This window comes from Mixophyes fleayi, chromosome 7, assembly GCF_038048845.1.
Source record: "Mixophyes fleayi isolate aMixFle1 chromosome 7, aMixFle1.hap1, whole genome shotgun sequence".
Taxonomy (NCBI): domain Eukaryota; kingdom Metazoa; phylum Chordata; class Amphibia; order Anura; family Limnodynastidae; genus Mixophyes; species Mixophyes fleayi.
In genome coordinates, this window is record NC_134408.1 from 48,474,226 (window position 1) to 48,489,455 (window position 15,230).

A 15,230-nucleotide genomic window follows, 5' to 3' on the forward strand; every position below is an offset into this window, starting at 1 on the left:
GAGATGTATGGCGCAGTGGAGTTGACGAGGGCCTTGTAGGTGAGTGTGAGGAGCTTAAAGAGGATTCTGAAGGGGAATGGGAGCCAGTGAAGGGCTAGGTAGAGGGGGGAGACAGAAGAGGAGCGGCAAGAAAGGAAAATAAGCCTAGCGGCAGCATTAAGGACAGATCGAAGGGGATCGAGATGAGAGTGGGGGAGATCAGTGAGGAGGAAGTTGCAGTATTCCAGGCGGGAGATGATCAGAGAGTGGATAAGGCATTTGGTGGCATCTTGGGAGAGGAAGGGCTGGATGCGAGCGATGTTACGCAGCTGGAAGCGGCAGGATTTAGCAAGAGAGAGGATGTGGGGGCCAAAGGAGAGAGAGGAGTCAAGGATGACACCAAGGCAGCGAAGATGGGGGACAGGGGAGATAGAGGTGTTGTAGACAGTGATTGAGAGGTCAGAAGGGGATGAGGTATGAGAGGGAGGAAAAACTATGAGCTCAGTTTTGGCAAGGTTAAGTTTGAGGAATCGAGAGGACATCCAGGAGGAGATGGCAGAGATCGGCAGGCGGACACCCTAGAGAGGAGGGAGGGAGAGAGATCAGGAGAGGAGAGGTATAGTTGAGTGTCGTCAGCGTAAAGGTGGTAGCTGAAGCCGAAGGAGCGGATGAGGTCACCCAGGGAGGAGGTGTATAGAGAGAAGAGTAAGGGTCCCAGAACAGAGCCCTGAGGGACCCCGACTGGAAGGGTGGACGGGGGGGAGAGAGACCCAGAGGTGGTGACAGAGAAGGATTGGTGAGTAAGGTAAGAGGTGAACCAGGACAGGACTGGGCCGGAGAGGCCGAAAGACTGGAGGTGTGAAGGAGGAGGGGGTGGTCAATGGTGTCGAAGGCTGCAGAGAGGTCAAGGAGGATGAGAAGGGAGAAGTGGCTCCTGGCTTTAGCAGAGAGGAGGTCATTGGTGACTTTAGCCAGGGCAGTTTCAGTGGAGTGGAGGGGGCGGAAACCAGACTGGAGAGGATCAAGGAGGGAGTATTCAAAAAGGTAGGAGGTGAGACGGCTGCAGACGAGCCTCTCGAGAATTTTGGATGCAAAAGGGAGAAGAGATATGGGACGATAGTTCGAGAGAGAAGTGGGGTCGAGATTAGGTTTCTTAAGAATGGGGGATACGAGAGCATGTTTGAAGGAGGAGGGGAAGATGCCAGTGGAGAGGGAGAGATTAAAGAGGTGAGCGAGGTGGGAGCAGGTGGTGAGGGAAAGGGAGCAAAGAAGGTGAGAGGGGATGGGATCCAGGGGACAGGTAGTGGGGGGGGGAAGGATGAAATGAGAGAGTGGACTTCCTCGCCGGTGGTGGGGCAGAAGGAGTGGAGGGGAAGGTGGTTGGAGGGGGGGGACGGAAGAGTGGGGGAGGGGGGGTAGAGTGTAGAGGAGATTTCAAGTCGGGTGGCCTCGATTTTAGAGGAGAAGAAGGAGGCGAAATTGGAGGCAGTCAGGGAGGAGGGAGGGGGTGGAGGGGAGGGGGCCAGGAGAGTGCTGAAGGTGGCGAAGAGGCGGCGGGGGTTAGAGGACTGGGAAGAGATGAGGGATTTAAAGAAAGATTGTTTAGCGAGTGAGAAGGCAGAGCTGTAGAATGAAAGGATGAGGAAGCCAGCTAGCAAAGTTGTCAAGGAAGAGGGAGGCGGGGCCAGGGGGGCGGTAGATGACAGTGACGCGGAGGTGGATGGGGTAGAAGAGGCGGATGGAGTGAGCTTCAAAAGGAGGAGAAGGAGAGGGAGGGTTCAGGGGGAATGACACGAAAAGTACAGGTGGAGGAGAGGAGGAGGCCAACTCCACCGCCTGGGCGGGCACCAGGCCTGGCGGAGTGGGTGAAGGAGAGGCCACCATAGGAGAGGGCAGCGGGGGAAGTAGTATCAGAATCGGAGAGCCAGGTTTCAGTAACGGCAAGAAGGTCAAAGGAGTTGGATAGAAAGAGGTCGTGGATAGCAAGTCAGCTTGTTGCGGACGGATCTGGCATTCCAGAGGGCACAGAAGAAAGGGGGAGCGGAGAGGGGGGAAATGGGGATGAGGTTAGCAAGATGAGCAGCGCGCGGGGGAGGGCGGGGAGGAACGGGAGAGGTAGGGCGGGGGGACAGTATGGGTATGAAGTGAGAGCGGGGAGGCATAGTAGGGAGAGAGAGTAACAGAACAGTGAGATAGTGGGGACAGTGAAAAACAGGTAAGAACAATGGCAGGAAGACAATGAAAAGGTGGAAGACAATAACGAATTAGGGCGTGGAGGGCATGGAACAACAGTACAGTGAGATAATAAGGACAATGAAAACAGATAAGAATGATAGCAGAACAGTAAGATAATAAGGACAGCAGATAACAGTTAAGAATAAGCAGGGAGACAATAGCAAGATGGAGGACAATAACCAATTAGGGCGTGGAAGGCAAGGAATAATAGAAGGAGAGGTAATAAGGTCAATGGAAATAGGCAAGAATAATAACAAGTAGTTGCTGATAAATATAAAATCAGGAAAAACAAGATAAAGGCATATAAATAGTAGAATAATAACAGGTAAAAAGTAGTTACTTGTAAATGTACAATCAGGAAAAACAAAATATTGGCATATAAAATAATGTTTTATATGCAGTTGATGCAGTTAAGCCAGGGAATCAGCAGGAGAGGGGTTAACTGACAAGCCGGGTCGGTACACAGTAGATCAGTTGATGCAGATAAGCCATGGATTCAGCAGGAGAAGGGTTAACTGACAAGCCGGGTCGGTACACAGTAGGTCAGTTGATGCAGATAAGCCAGGGATAGATGATATGGCCTTGTCCTTGGAGTGATGATGACACTCCTTTGTACCCCCACAATAATTTCCCACTGTCTTCACAAGTTTTTAGATGTTTTATAATTGTGGACAGATGATTGTGTGGGAGGAAGGACACAGAGCTGATCTAACGTGCAGCCATCTCCAACTGCCGCCCGCATGCACAAAATACAATACATACAATCTGTGGGACAATGAGAGCCATGGAGCGGCACTGGGAGAGAGACATGGAGAGGGGCACTGGGAGAGAGACATAGAGAACCCGCAGCAGGGAGTTCCCCTGCCATAATCACACACAGCCCCAGGCTGGTTAGAACGATGCTGGATTCCCTAGGGAGTTGGGGTCCACCAAAAAAAAAAAAAAATGCTGCCCAGGCTGACAGAACTAGGACTCTTCCCACACCACTGGGCAGTGGATGTGGGGTAATAAATGGTTAGCAATAGATGAAAAACTATTTTACATTGATCCCAGCAAGGCCAGGTTGCCATGAACAGTCTGTGCATGCTTGTGCTTGTAGTACTACAAGCTCCAACATGCCCATGGCTGCCAGGGCATGCTGGCACATTGGCAACCACAATTGCCAGCATGCCCTGATGCCCATGGCCACTGGGCCACGTAGTGCACTAATGAAAAATGTATATCAAACACAGCCCTCGTTGTTGCCACAAGATTTTCTAAAAAAAAATACTTTCAAATTCTGTTTTTCATCTGTACAATCCAATCTTGTAAGTTTTTAATCCAAATGGCGTTGTTAAAATAAATGTTCAATGTTACAACATTGTTCCTAGATAAAACATGAATAAATGTGCACTGTATATATGTTTATATGTGCTGTTTTTTCTAGCAGTTTAATGCGATGCGAAACCCATGTTAGCTGTTTTGCTTCATTAGTATTTATTTTCTCCTGTTTATACTCACACAACTGGCTACTATGGGTAATGCGACGTGGTGCTCTGCCTTCATGTGATTGGTTACTATCCTGACCTTTTTTCTTTTCTCTGGAGTGGCATATCATACATGTTTTTTGGGTAATCAGTTATTTATCATTGTTGCTTTATCAATTTATGATGTTTTTTTTATTGACTTTACCTGTGTTGATGGTTACCACAGAGTTTTCATTATTCCACAGCTTTCCATGCAGGTGGGCATTGTTTAACATTGTTCTGGCACATTTTCTGCTTTATAAGTGCCAGAAATGATAAAGTCCCCTTTTGATCAAAACAGCAGCTGCCGTTATTGTCTTAGCCTTTCGGTATTTAACAAATAAAGCGTTTCGTTTTTGTTTATTTGTATTTGGAGTGCCATCTGCTTGTGTAGCAAGCATATACTTTTTATGTCACTCAGTTTGCCGTGCACCGGATTTCAACTATTTAAAAGGAAGGGAGCGCTGATATATATATATATATATATATATATATAGTGGTTCTCCAAGCGTTAGCATGCCCTGGCGGCCGTGGGTATGCTTATGCTTGTTCTACTTCAAGTGCCTGCAAGTCCAAACACTAATGGCATCCTGGGCATGCTAGACTTGTAGTGCACCAGGGACAAAATGTATTTTTATCATTTTATTAATTAATTATCCATCACCCACCACACCAGGGGTGTGGGAAAAGCCTTGGTGCTTGGCAAGTTATGTTTCTACATAAATTACGATATTAATAAGATAGCTCATTTTGTTTTGAAACTCTATGGGGTGTGAGCAAAAATGAGTGAAGATCATAACCTAAACATCACGCAGAAACATAGCACAGGAGGCTACTACGGAACCTCGTGGCTAATTAAATCGCTCCCTTAATCTCTAAAGATAACAAGTCAAATTAGAAAGTCAGAGGTAACTTTTAAACAAAACATAAACAGCTAAAGGTTGAAGCAGAGACCCTGCCTCTGATGGTCAATAGTACCACAAACTATGTCATTGTTAATAAACTATCCATTTCTCTGTTAAATGCTACAGAAGGATCACTATTCAATTTAAATATGTATCAGTAACATTCTATTGCCTTAAACCCTCAATGACATATTGTAATTTATCCTGCACTACAATCCAATACTCTGTTTTAATAATACCAAAAACCTGCATCCAACAAAAATTTGTAGAAAAAATAAGTTTACTGGTGTTATTACCATACCAAATGTGAGCAATGTCTTTATTAATCAAACAAATAAATGTATTAAGGGAGTTATTAGAAACAACAGGATCCAATGTGACTGATTTTATGCTAAACTTTGGGAATATATGTTTTAGAAGTATCTTTATAATACATTTTTATATCTATAGAACTAATCATAATCAGCAATAAATTGCTTCAAAGTATTTCATAGAAATTGTAGACACTGTTTTACTCAAATCTTTGGCAAGATATACAAAGGCAAAAATTATTAAATTGCTATAAAATGTACATTTGCTTTCACTCACCACATTACACTAGTTCAGAGTAGCAGTGGGACTACCCCAGAAGTCAGGGTGGTGTATTTAATTTAGGTGGGAGTTTGGGCCTACTCACCACCTTCTGGCTCAATAATATGCAGTATATGTCTTAGGCCTATCCTTGACCACAAAGTGTAGGCTAAATTAGCATCGGCACCCAGGTGGCTTAATAACCCAAAGTTGCCACTCCAGGGGTCTCATTACCCCAACCCCGGTAGTTTTCAGAACAGGGTTTTCAGCCTCTACGAGGGGAGTTGCTGTTTTACCCTAATGTGATCTTTATCTAATCCAATAAAGCAGCTACAATTACAGTTAATGTTATAATGAAAAAGGATTATGTTCGATTAGGGCTATGTAAGATTTCAATCTTAGCCATAGTAAAAACATAATCGAGGAAAGGGAAAATGTCACAATATTTGTAATGGACTGTAAACAATTTATTTTGTTCCCTAAGATAATTATATATAAAATAAGCTTACCTTAGACAATGTGGTGTTAAATCTAGCAGATATATCCACAGGAATAGACAGAGTTTAAAAAGTACACACCTGCTCACAGGCAACTGATAACTGACTATTTTGAGCCAGGCACCAACTTTTATACCTAAGCTGAGTGACATCACAGAAGCTATTTATGATGTAACTCAGTCACATGATCAGCCTGGTCAAAGCTGCATAATCTCAAGCTTGCTGCATTTTGCAATGGGATGGAGGCAAATAACAAAGCTGAATATAGTATTTTAATGGGCCCTAACATTTTTTTTTATATTATTGGATAATCCCAGGCCCATATTGAACATTCCTGTCTCTCCACAACCCCACATGCCCTTATCGCTAAGCTTAATAATTTAAACTTCCACCAGGTCCAAAATGTATAAAATAAATGAGTGTATTCTTTCAATAATTCAAAATGGTCATTCATTTCATACGCTGACATTGAAGAAACTAAGGGATAATCTGCTGCTCCTGCTATTCTGCCACCATAGGCTTGAGCCAGATGTCTTTCCCACATATCAGGGACTGTTTACATTCCAAGGAAAGACTGTTGTACAGCCAAATAAATGTTTAGGGACTTTGTTCTAGATCACTCTAACAGAGGTCTGATATTACATATCCGTATGATAATAATGCAAGAAACCCCCTTACAGTGTCATTAGTGTCAGTGTAAAAGTAAAGAATTAAATTTTTGTGTCTCTCTGGTGCAACCTTGCTACACACTATTTGTGGATTATGGTTGCAAGTTATAAAGAACATATGGAGGAGACGATTCAGCCAAACAGTTATATTGTAGATGCACTTAGAAACGATATGTTCCTCAGGTATAATCATACTTGCTAACTCTCCCGAGATGTCAGGGAGATTCACAGAATAATAGGTGATCTCCCTGACCCCAGTGAGAGTGCTGAACCAGTACGAAAAGTGGTTGGTGTCACGATAACACTGTTAAAATGTGTCCTATTTTCATGGATTGATTCCTATGGAGGAGCCCATTTTCATGGAGATCAAGATTTAATAGACTGACAGTTAAGACAATCAGGACTTCAGTAATGGAGTCAAAAATGTAAATGACATTTCAGTGTCTAGAGAATCAGTAGCTGCTTTTAACAGGGGAGAAGTCAGTGGAGCACCCATATACAATATTACAATCAGGGGGTAAATGTATCATGGTCCGTTTTTTTCAACTCGCCGGAAATCGGCGAGTTTACAGCTAAAATTTAAAGCGGCGCTGGCTTGTAAAGTCAAGTGTGCCTTTACAAGCCAGCCCCGCTTTAAATTTTAGCTGTAAACTCGCCGATTTCCGGCGAGTTGAAAAAACCAGACCATGGTACATTTACCCCCAGGTTTGCTAACTACTGAACACATTTTTGCACTGACAATTTTGTTTACAAAAATACTGATGGCTGTCATTTTTTATTAAGACATACTTTTCATGTTTTATAGTTTCAATGTATTGATGGCTGTCTCAATTTTTATCTCTCTGCTCTCTGTAGTGTCTGGGAGGGCTTCACTTCAATGCAACACAACCCCAGAAGTGGGGACTGTGTGCACAGTCTGATTTTGGGATAGGGTGTACACAGGGGAAGGGAGAGGGGAAGGGGCAGCAATTTGGAGACAGGCAGTCAAAAAGCTGCAGGCAACCTGTAGGTATAAAGCAAGGTGTGTCTCAGGGAAAGGGAAGATGGGGGAGGGATATTATGTTTTTATTGACAATGGGGTCATGGTGTCTATAGAACATGAAACTGTTTAGCTCTGTATGGTGTAATGTGTGGAGCTAGACACGCCCCTAAAGTAGAGCAAAACACGCCTGACAGGGCAGAGGGATTGTGGCAACTGGTTTGTCTGGCAGGAGGGAGAGGGAGTGTAGCACTTGAGGTGTCTGGCAGTAGGCAGGGGGAGTGTAGCACTTGAGGTGTCTGGCAGTAGGCAGGGGGAGTGTGGCAGTTGAGGTGTCTGGCAGTAGGCAAGGAGAGTGTGGCAGTTGAGGTGTCTGGCAGTAGGCAAGGAGAGTGTGGCAGTTGAGGTGTCTGGCAGTAGGCAGGGAGAGTGTGGCAGTTGAGGTTTTTGGCAGTAGGCAGGGGGAGTGTGGCAGTTGAGGTGTCTGGCAGTAGGCAAGGAGAGTGTGGCAGTTGAGGTGTCTGGCAGGAGGGAGAGGGAGTGTGGCAGTTGAGGTGTCTGGCAGTAGGCAAGGAGAGTGTGGCAGTTGAGGTGTCTGGCAGTAGGCAAGGAGAGTGTGGCAGTTGAGGTGTCTGGCAGTAGGCAAGGAGAGTGTGGCAGTTGAGGTGTCTGGCAGTAGGCAGGGAGAGTGTGGCAGTTGAGGTGTCTGGCAGTAGGCATGGAGAGTGTGGCAGTTGAGGTGTCTGGCAGTAGGCAGGGAGAGTGTGGCAGTTGAGGTGTCTGGCAGTAGGCAGGGAGAGTGTGGCAGTTGAGGTGTCTGGCAGTAGGCAAGGAGAGTGTGGCAGTTGAGGTGTCTGGCAGTAGGCAGGGAGAGTATGGCAGTTGAGGTGTCTGGCAGTAGGCAGGGAGAGTGTGGCAGTTGAGGTGTCTGGCAGTAGGCAGGGAGAGTGTGGCAGTTGGGGTGTCTAACAGTAGGGAGAGGGAGTGTGGCAGATGTGGGGGGTCTGGCAGATGTGGTGTCTGGAAGTAGGCTGGTGGATTGTGGCAGTTGAGGTGGCTGGCAGTAGGCATGTGGAGTGTGACAGTTGAATTTTCTGGCAGATATGTGGGTTCTGGCAGCTGTGGTGTCTGGCAGTAGGCAGGTGGATTGTGGCAGATCCGGTGTCTGACAGTAGGAAGGAGGAGTGGGGAAGTTGAGTTGTCTGGCAGTAGGGAGAGGGAGTGTGGCAGATGTGGGGGGGGGGGTCTGGCAGATGAGGTGTCTGGATGTACAGCAGGCTGGGGGGGGGCATATAGATATAAGAGGGAGCAAAAAAAACACAATGTACAGCAGTCTGGGGGAGACATATAGATGTATTTTGGAGCACACACCAGTCCAGGGGGTGAACATACAAGGAGTGGAGCAATAGGGGCGTGGTCATGGCACAGTTGGGGCGTGGTTACAGTCCCTGGGCATGCCTAGCATATTTCAAGTGCTAGGCTGACCTGTACACACTTCCAAACACCATTTCCATCACCCAATCACCACTGCTCTGCATAGGAGAGCAGCAGAGAATAGAATACCTCCCAACTTTCCCACCAATCGGGACAAATCTGTCAAATCGGGACTGTCCCGCCTAAATCGGGACAGTTTGGTGGTATGCATATACACATGTGGGGCCCATAGCAGCTGCAGACCCTGCACCTATGGTAGTTACACCATTGGTGCAAACTGTAGCAGATTGTTTTTCCACATATATAAGAAATATAGGCCATGTAGGAATACACAGATACATTTACATAGTTTGTCTGATTAGTGTTCAAATAATCCAAATACATATAAATCTATTTCACAGGGGAAAACAACTACTGTTTGAAACTTTCTGATTTTATATTAACTGATTGCAATGGATCCTTACCCTGTGGTACATTAGATTGGAGTTTTACATTTGTCCTTTGTGAGCTATTTACACTTATCTGTATGAACAAATCTGATACGTTTTTTTCTGTTTCCTATTTATATTATAATTATTACTTACCCATTATCCTTTTCTTTTGTTGCCCTGCACCTGTTGGGGACATTCTCTCATTCAATTATACATGCTTATTAATTTGTACCGAAAACAATAGATTGTATTTGCCAGGAATACAGGATTTACTATAAATTACTATTATTGTCAAGTATTTTTGGAACACATTGTTTCCCAATAAACTCCATTTTTAGCTATTGCTATTATTATATTATTTATATTAAGTGCCCCAAATAATTAAAGACATTTTTATATTTTCTTTAATGTATGGTTAAAAAGAGAATATATACAGTATTTCCATTTCAAACAGGGCTATTTAGAAAGATAAAAGATGTGTAAAAAACGTGGTTGATTCATGCAGGACTCTGGTGGGCATTGCATGGTTAACAGTGAAAGTGTAACATTTTTTTCTCATTCCACTGATAACAAAAAAACAGCCAGTTAAATCAAAGCATCTGAGTTGCCATTTAATGTATTACTCTACAACAAAAAAACCCACAATCTTCAGGCCAGTAATTATATCATGTTCTATGAAGCAATAGCTGCTTCTACTTGTATTTATTGAGGCTATAACATGGACCACATTGCCCTTAAAATTATTGTTGGAACAAAAGGACACACACAGAATAGTGCTGTGGAAATATCGATATCCCATATGGTAGAAATTACCACTTATGGTAGTAACTTCTGCAAATCACTATCTCCATTTTAAAATTTCTGTTTGTCTAGCGGATATTTTTGTTTGCCACAGACACAGGCTCACAACTCTCATCATTACATGTGATGGCAGTGGGGTGAGAAAGAGGATGTCACAATCAGGGCTGTCACTTGAAATTGTCAGGCCCAGTACAAATGTAACAGGCAGGTCCCCTTTCCATATTTCTCTCACCCCACCCCTAATTTTAAATGATCTTCTACCTAACATTTATCTTTGTCATGTTCTCTTCAGTCACTCCCCCATCCACGGTTCTATCTAAACTTTACACTAGTTTACTTACTCTCTGCTTTTTCTCGCTGGCTCCCCTCCATTGACAGTACTGTGACATTATTAATTACATCATGTCAGTGACGCTGCAAAAGCCTTCCTGCCTTGTCGTGGCTCTTTGTCTGGGAGCAGAAGTTGTGTACCTGGGTGGCTGGGACTGCAACAAATAGCAGCAGCCACAGGGCCCCGACATCTTAGCAGTGGAATGCTGCCTACAAGGAGGCCTGCTGCTGCATCATTTAATTCAGTGAGAAGGCCTCTTCCCACCCCACCCCTCACATCTCAGGAGCAGAAGCTGACTAGTAAGGCAGTCTGTTAGGTCCTTTAATTCATTGTGGATATCTCATACTTACCTCCGGGAGAGGGGGCGTGACTGGAGGGTGGGAGGGGGCGGGACAAGGCCAATTTTGGCCCCGTCCCCCGCGAAACCCGCAATTCACGTAGTGGGGGCTAAAATGATGCAATTGGCCTCGCCCCGCCCCCTCCCGCCCTCCAAAATGGCGTGATTCTCGGTGCGATTGGGATGCGGGAGAAATGCCAGCTCGCCCGGGACTTTCCGGGAGAGTCGGCAAGTATGGGATATCTACCTCCCCTAATAAATCTGTTTGGGCCCGGGGTTGGTGGGGTCCCATGTTGCTGTACACCCTATACTTCCCTGATGGACACAATGCAGAAAGAGCTCATTCTCCTTGTAGTCTGCCATAGTAATTTATGTTGAAAACCACGCCTCTCATGGGATTGCTGCTATAAAATAGGATTCATTTACAAGAAAATATTTTAATAGTAAAATTTTATAGTCATAGTAAAATGTAAAGTTATAGGTTTAGGTAAGGTGATAATTCGCCATCATAATCACATAGATAAATAAAAAATAAAAAAAGGGTTATATAATTCAATATTAGGGTCAGGATAATGACTACAATCTCTAGATCGGGGAGGCTGCTTGCTTTAATAGAGTCATGGGAGCTGTGCTTTAGGTGACAGCTGTGCTTCTGGACAGGAGTTAGTTAGGCTGCAATCGTCACATCCTGCTGTAACTTTTTACGTCTATTGTTTTATCATTTACTCCTCTATCTTCAAGCTCAGTTTCATTTTATTTTATTTTATCTGCACCATATGCTACTTACATGCTATATCCATTTGATCTGTTCATATATTTCTTATTGCTTACTATATTACCACCTTTTCCATTACCTCTTCATTGCACCTGTTTTCGCCCACTTGCTCCTCGTCCATACCCCCTTATCCTTTTACACATATCCATCATCATCATCATCAACAACATTTATTTATATAGCGCCAGCAAATTCCGTAGCACTTTACAATTGGGAACAAACATTAATAAGACAATACTGGGTAATACATACAGACAGAGAGATAAGAGAACCCTGCTCGCAAGCTTACAATCTATAGGACAATGGGAGTTTGAAACACAAGGGCATGTGCTACATCATATTGCACAATGGACCAGCTAGAATGCAAAGGTAAAAGTATTGAGTGGGCTGTGTGTGTGTCAGTGTTGGTCAGAGGGTTGTAATCTTGCGTTAGCTGTGTAGAGGATGGTTATAGGGTAGTCTAGGGAGATAAAGATGGTGGTTGAGGAATATCATAACCTTGTCTGAGGAGGTGGGTTTTCCATGCACACACTTGCGGTGGTAGTGGTATTTCCGATGGAGGATAGGCTTATCCTGTCAACACCAAAATGGTGACAGGGTAAATGTTGCCACATCCATGCTGTCTACACACTGAAAATGTAGACATTGGGCCTGAGTCATTAAGGGCAGTAAGGCAAAACATTTGATCCTGGACAAACCATGTTACAAAGCAAGGGGTGCAAATTAATTTATTATTTTGCATATAAGATAAATACTGCCTATTTTTTCATGTAGCACACAAATACTTGATAGCTTTATTTGTAAACTGAAATTTAAAGTTGATCTAGGACATGAACTATTCCAATTATAAATCTGTTCCTACATTTTAAATTTACCTCCCACTCCAATGCAACACGGTTTTGCCAAGGTGCAAAGTTACTCCTTTTTATGCTTTACTCTCCTTAATGACTCAGGCCCATTGTGTCTGTTAACAGTCACAATGTCTGCATTAAACCAGAAATGACGGTGGGTCTGGCACAAAATAGTTATAACACACATGTAAAAACAAAATACAGCTACCTGACCGGCCAGAACAAAACAGTTATAACACATAAATAAAGCAGTAATAAAGCATTTCCCTAGGGAGATAGGGTCTGCAACCCCCCCCAGTAGGGGTACCCAGCCCTGTGCCTAAAAGTACTAGAGCTCATCCCACACCCGATGGGGGAGTGTGGGGTAATAAAATAGTTTTTAATGTTTAAACATCATGTTGATACACTACAGGTCCCAGCAAGCTGAGACTGCCATTAATAGCCTGGGCATGCTGGTGCTTGTACTACTAGAAGCACCAGCATACCAATAGCTGCCAGGGCATACTGGCACTTGGGGAACCACAAGTGACCTGTAGTGCACAAAATGTAATTCATTTAGAGATGTTCACTGACCCCAATGTTCTGGTTTTGGTTTTGGATCTGGATTAACTTCGTGTTTTGGTTTTGGCAAAACCGCCCTCGTGTAGTTCTGCATCCAAGTTGCTAATGCGAGATGACTCCTCTCCTATTTCGGACTCCTAAGAAGATTCCTTGAGCATTAGGCCCACTGCTGCTGCTCCTGCTGCTGGGGGTGGATCTTCAACCCAGAAGCATAACAAGAAGAAGACTACTAGTAGTTTACAACAAATGACTGTTAAACAATCCTTTGCAAGACAGTCGCAAAGCGGATCTCAGACGCCATGGCGACTATGCTAGTATTAGATCTGCCTCCAATATTCACTATTAATGCAGCTGGTTTTAGACAGTTAATTGAGGTCTTGTGTCCCAGTTACCAAATTCCATGATGATACCATCTTAATAGAAAAGCCAGAAGATTTGTAAAAATTTAATTATTGGGCTACAAAATGCCATTCTAACTACTGTACACTTAACCACAGATATGGGAACATGCGGAACTGAGAAAACTAAAGATTAGATGACTGACAGCCCACTGGGTTGGTAAATCGCCTTTAGCAGCAGGAACAGCAGCAGCATCTAACAAACAATGCTAGATCTTTCAGAGGCAGGGTACTCTGTATGTTATCTGCTTCACTAAGAGGCATACCGCTGACAACCTGTTTGTGGGCAGCACGGTGGCTTAGTGGTTAGCACTTCTGCCTCAAAGCCCTGGGGTCATGAGTTCGATTCCCAACCATGGCCTTATCTGTGTGGTTTGTATGTTCTCCCCGTGTTTGCGTGGGTTTCCTCTGGATCCTCCCGTTTCCTTCCACACTCCAAAAACATACTGGTAGGCTAATTAGCTGCTATTATATTGTCCTTAGTCTCTCGATCTGTGTGTGTGTATGTTAGGGAATGTATATATAAATAAATGATGATGATGAAGCTCCAATGGGACAGGGACTGATGTGAACGAGTTCTCTGTACAGCGCTGCGGAATTAGTGGTGCTATATAAATAAATAGATGATGATGAAAAACTAAGGGATGTCATTGCAACATGGCTAATCCTGCTTGGACTCTCCTGAGGATATGTGACTTCTGATAACGCCACCAATATTGTTAGAGCATTACAGCAAGGAGAATTCCATCACATTCCCTGTTTTGCTCACACAATCAACTTGGTTGTACAGAATGTTTTTAAAAATGACAGTGACGTGCAACAGCATGTAGGAGAATGAAGCAGCTGCAAGAAGAATAGAATTTGAGGGGTCTAGTACTTTAGTCCAGCGAAGTAGTCACCTGTGAAGAGAGTGCAGGCACTGTTAGCTTGAGTCAAGTGATTGCCCTAATTAGACTTTTTGAGAAACAGCTAGAGAAATTGAAGGAGGAAATGAAAGAAAGCAAATACTATATTGGACTTGTATATTAAGTACTTAATTCGCTTCGCCAGGATCCAAGAGTTATCAACATCTTGAAATCAGATAACTACATTTTGGCAACTGTGCTTAATCCTAGGTTTAAATGCTATGTCTTCTCTTTCTTTCCAACTGACCCAGATCTCAAAAGATGCAATGAGCTCCTGGTCAGCAGGCTGACAGCTCAAATGGTACATGACACAATGACGTCTCCTCCTTCAGTTTCTCTGGCAACTGCTTCTAGAAAAAAAACCTAAGCTTTCCCAAGACACACAGTGGTGATGCAGAGGAGTCAGCACAACATTTTAATATTTGGTCTGGTCTAAAAGAATTGCCCAAAAATCGCGACAGCTCTGCCAGAAAATGAACTACAAATTCCATGAGGAAGGCCATTATCGGCAATTACATCAAAATAAACAGACTTCTGTGATGATGGATTCCAGCAGGGATGAATTAGTATTGCTTGAGGATGATGTACACACTGATGAGGGTGAATATGATGACAGTGTAGATTGCAGGTGCTGAAATCTAGCTGAGAGAAGGGAGCTACCTGATGATGGTATGCTTGGAAATATATTTTGGGTAGAAAGGCATGTTGGCAATTTCATGTTTTTCTACAGTAAACTTTCACCTTTATTAGAGAGGTGTATTTTTCTTTAAAAAAGGTACAGGTTTTTATTTGCCTCTTTGTTTCCCAGACGTAAAACCACTATGCACTTGAACATAGGCTTTAGTATAAGAAGTAGAGGGATTACTATCATCATGACTGAGACTGGAGATTGACAAGAACAATGCCATCCCTCCTGTTTCTATATGAGCTATGGCACAGTAGAATGTCACTGGAGACTTTTAAGAACACTGACAGCCCTATTATTACAAGTACTGTTTCAGCACTGAACTCTGTCACCTCTACTGTTTATGAGTGAGCTATGGTACAGTAAAATATAACTGCAGATTT